Below are 5,260 nucleotides of genomic sequence, written 5' to 3'. Positions count from 1 at the left end.
TTGAGATATGTTTAGCATTATTAATTTAAAATTAAATTTAATGCATTCTAAAATAATTAATTAAACAAATTTTTTAAATTAACTATTATAGTTAGGAGTATAAACGAACGAAGCCGACTTGAGTTTTGAAGAGTTAGGCTTAGTTTATTAAGATTTTACTCGAGTTTGAGCTAGTTCATGTTGAAATCGAACTGAATATCAATAAGTTTAAATTTGGTTCTGCTTAGAAAACAAACTCTAAATAAATCAATTCGCCAAACTTTTATCAAACTGAGTATCGAGCAGCTCGTAAGTAGCTTGACTCATTTTACAAATTAAATTTTAGGGAAATTCTCAAGAAGTTGGCCTATTTCGTCTAAGACTTCTCAACCTGTCGTATAATCAATTGGGGGGAGAAATTTCAATTAACATCAAATTTTGTTTAGAGCTCAGGATTGTAAGTTTATCCTCTAATGGCTTACGATCTGTTTGGATGGGGTGAGGAAAAGGTAAACAATTGAAGGATAAGAAAGGGTAAGAGAGATTACAATAAAAAAAAATTAATGTTTGGAAAGAGGTGAATTAAGGGTTATTTAAATAAAATTTAGTCATAATTCTCAACTCCTCTTTACCGCTCCTTAAGAAAAATTAAGATTTGAATCCTTTGGATGCAAGAAAATTGAGATTTGAACAATAAGGAGGATTTACTTTTATTTGCTTTTACCTTCCATTAATTCATCGCTTTCTAAATAGGGGTACATAGTAGGAAAATTCCTGCCGAGCTAGGCTCTTTAAAGAAGCTTGTGGCACTTCTCTTTTCAAACGGCCTCACAGGAAAGATCCCACATTCTGTTGGAAACCTTTCTTCCCTCCAACGTTTCTCTGTAACATATAATCATATAGAAGGAAATATTCCAAATGAATTGGGAGAAATAACAAGCTTAACCGTGTTCCCGGTGGGAGCCAATAATCTGGTTGGTTCAATTCCTTCTAACCTCTACAATATCTCATCCATCGTTGGGCTATCTGTTACGCAGAATCAATTGCATGGGAGGCTCCCAGAAAATACAGGGCTCACTCTTCCGAACCTGCAAAATTTTCAAATCGGCGTAAATATTTCATGAACTGTTATGATTCTGTTGTTGGTGAAAACAAAAATTTTATTCCCCTTAGAAACGGAAGTAAAAACAATTCTCTTGGAAATGAATTGCCAATTTGAGAGTAAGACTATTCAATCTCACATGGAAGAGTGCAAGGATGTAGTGCTGTCCCAAGTCTGGCGGGGAATGAGACAAAAACATGAACGTAAAATGGAGGCCCAGCTTGAATCAGAATTAGCCATTTCCACAAACAAGCTGGAGCCTAAAGAGAGAGCAAGACCAACAGCTTAAAGAGGGGAGGAGATTGAGACCCAAGTCCACACCCATCCGATCCAGTCTAGAAAAAAAAAATAACAGGGTTTTACAGCGGTAAAAAAATTGATAAAGACATGGGCCATTGCCTATGTAAAGCAGACTTAAGTTCATAACTTTCGGGATCCAGTCCAGAAAAAACAACATTGGGGGAAAGAAGAGGTAAATTCGTTGGATAGTGTAAAATCCAGCAATGAAACAAAGCATCTTTAAAATCTCTAACCTAATTGGCACACAGAGATGGAAATAAAATTAGAATCCCCAACTTCAATTCTAGTGGAAATTGCAGTTCCATGTTCTAATTCCATTCTACTATGTAATTCTGACGGAAATAGATTAGTTCCAAGGTCCTGACTCAAGAATTTGAATCCTGGGAAGTAAATTAACTTACCAAAGCTAACACATTATTATTAATAGAAAAATGCTAATCATTATTAGTATCTGTCTATTGAATATGAAGTTTCTTAATATAATATGGAATTTCATTATATTAGGTCTATATGTGGAATTTAATTGGTAAACTTTAGAAATGAAATACTAATATAACGTCATTAGTGTTTGTCTATTGAATATGAAATTTCTTAATATAAATGTAATTTCATTAGGTGTAGATATGAAATTATATTGGGTAAACATTGGAATTGGAAAGACTAATATAATGTTATATGCGCATAGGAATCTTCCTAGAGTTAACCTTTCATATTACAATTTAGGTTCTTCTTAATTCTTCTTCATTCATGGTTTAGAAATGTGGTTGAATCCAAATGAAGATGATAGTAGTCAGTCAAGGAATTTAAACCTTCTTCAAAGGCTTCATGTTGCCATTGATTTGTCATCTGCAATGCATTACCTTCATGACCTTTGTGAAACACCAATCATTCATTGTGACTTGAAGCCAAGCAATATTCTGCTTGACAAGTACATGACTGTTCTTGTTGATGATTTTAGATTAGTAAGGCTCCTTTCCAAAACCTCAAGCAACTCTTCTTAGGATCAAACAAGCTCCATTAGCATAAAGAGAACAATCGACTATATGCCTCCAGATAAGCTATTTAGCTGACTAAATCAATACAGGTTGACTGCCCATCATTAATGTGCCGTAAGTTTATAACTTGGCAGTTGTATCAAACTTACATGTGTTAGACTCCCAATAATTGCCATTTCAAAAGAGTCAGAATAATGATAGCGCTCTATAAGAGATATTTTATGTCATTTCAAAGTGTACCCTAAATATTACAAGCTTGCTTGTATAATTTACAATACATGGCATTACTTTATTGGATGAGAAGAAGTATATAAGCATTGACTATAACAGTTAAAGGTATTCTTTGAACTCATATTGGCTACATTTATTTTCTCTGAGTTCTTTATTCTTACATTCTCCTCTCCTATTCCAACTTAACCTTCAAAATGCCAAGTGGGGGAAATCCCTTGGCCCTCTAAACTTGTGTTCTCTTACAAACAAAGTGGTCATAGGAGGTCTAACCCTCTTCTTGAGAGCTTGGAGTGGTTGTCTGAAGTGTCCAAGCAATCCTATCAGTTGTAGCCTACCTCTGTATTTTTTGTTATAATAAGCACGCAAATCTAAGACACACATACAAATCGCATAATCATACAGTATAGAAAAGAGAAGAAGAACAATACAGGATTTAACATGGTTCAATCGTAAGGTCTATGTCCACGGGCAAGACAAGAGAAAAAAGTTCCACTATGATGAAAAGAGCAAGATACAATTACTCAGAACTCTCAAACCCTAACCCCAGCGTGTTTTTCAAATATCTCACAACTCTACCCCAAAGGGTAGAATATTATAATATTTATACTGGTTCATACCACGGGAACGTTGCCCCCGCACCCCCAAGGAAATTACTGATGGGCTTCGGCCCCAGGCCTATCAGCCCACGCCCTCCACTACCACCACAGATTTCACTTTTTATCCCAATCGGGGTCGTAATGCGAAACTTTCAGGTCGGATTCACAATTCAGGTCCATGAAAAATATATCCAAATTTCAAGCCACAAAAATAACATTATCCGAATAACCTTTCCACGTTCATTTATCAAAGATTCTACCCATATCAGAAGTTAGCAAAAGTAGTATTCGTTGTTATTATACTTTAATTGTAATGAGATGACAGCTTGGCATTTTATCAATATGATTTTATTGTATAATGTAAAATTTATTTTATCATAAAATGAAGTTAAATAATTGAAAAAAATTAAAATAACAATTTGAATTCATACGTGAAATGCCCAAGAGGTTTAAAATTAAAATAAATAGGAATTAAAAAAATTAATTAATAAAATAAAACACCAAAATAAATTTTTGAAAAGAACTCAAGCGTTCATTCTAGTTCAAAAGATTCAACTAATTGAAAAGGAAGAAAAAAAAAAAAAAGGATAGCATGTAAAAAATTCCAAGATATACCATGTGTAAGAATTAAAAAGAAAATCTTTATTTTAATAATAAAACAAAAATTTTTTTAAAAATAATGAGCTGCATAAAATGATCACAACACTATTATTTGAACAATAAATTACACTTTGTTAATAAAATTGCTCTAAAATTATTTTAAGGAAAAATAATAATTAAATAATTTAAAAGCAATTAAAATTAAAATTAAAATTAAGGTGAAAAATTAATTTGAATATATATATAATAAGATAGTGGTTTTTATTTAATAATAAAAAAAATAGAAATAATAAGTTAAATTAAGGCTTAAAAATATCGAGTAACTAAAACATTAAGTTATAACCAAAACAGATTCTGCTAAAAAATATTGTTTTATAGCAAACAGAATTTTGTGAGTTTTTTTTTTAATAAAATATGAGAACTCTCTGAATATAATAGTCATAATTTTCTTAAATTTGAGGCTCGAGATCACCTATTGACATACTCTATTTAACTCAATTCTATAAAAAAAATGATCTACCATCGAACTTGAGGTGACACTCAATGATATAAATCATTGGATAATTTACTATTACCTTTTATTACACTTCTAAATAAAGATAATATTTAATTATTATAATAATATAAAAAATTAAATTTAAATAAAATAAAATTATTTTATTAAGTTAATCACTAAACTATTAGGTTGCTAATAATTTCGTGTGTTATGGGTGGCCCAAATTTAGGTTTAAATGGATGAGAACTTACTTTTACGTTCTCTTTTAGTAATATATAATATAATATAATAATACGATGACGATGACGATTATGGCTCGCTCGCGTGTTTTGTTGGGGATGACACTTCGACTTATTGACTGCTCTCTTTACAATGGGCTGTTTTATTTTGAAAATAATTGGACTAAGGACTGGCTATGAAGATCACTAATACAGATAATAATATAATGACTCATTTTTCATCATAAAATTTTGCATATTATTATTTAATTTTTATAATTATATTCACTTTTAATAATAATTATTATGGCATTATTCACTATAAAATTTATTATATTAATTTTTTTTTAATTTTATTTATTTATTTACATATTTTAATTTTTTTTATAATTGACCCTGATTGAAACTATATCTCAAAACCTCACAATATGATTTTAAATAACATCCATCACGTTACATTATTTAACGGCATTATTTAAAAGATTTTTGGCATATCATTACCATTATTATTACTATTTAAAAATTATTTTAAAATTATAAATGTAAAGTCCATTACGGTCATTATTTAAAAATAACAGCCATTATCAACTATTAAGTAATGACCATAGCAGTCGGTACTTTTCTAACTGAGAATTTTTTACTTTTATTTACCTCTTTCATGTGAAATGAAATAGAACTATCTTGGCTCATTCTTTTAGCACCTTTTCATTTCTCTCTAATCAACTAAGCAAATTTCTCTCAAA

This window comes from Hevea brasiliensis, chromosome 14 (assembly GCF_030052815.1).
Source record: "Hevea brasiliensis isolate MT/VB/25A 57/8 chromosome 14, ASM3005281v1, whole genome shotgun sequence".
Classification (NCBI taxonomy): domain Eukaryota; kingdom Viridiplantae; phylum Streptophyta; class Magnoliopsida; order Malpighiales; family Euphorbiaceae; genus Hevea; species Hevea brasiliensis.
The sequence above is the reverse complement of the archived record's forward strand: the minus strand, read 5'-3'. Positions refer to the sequence as shown.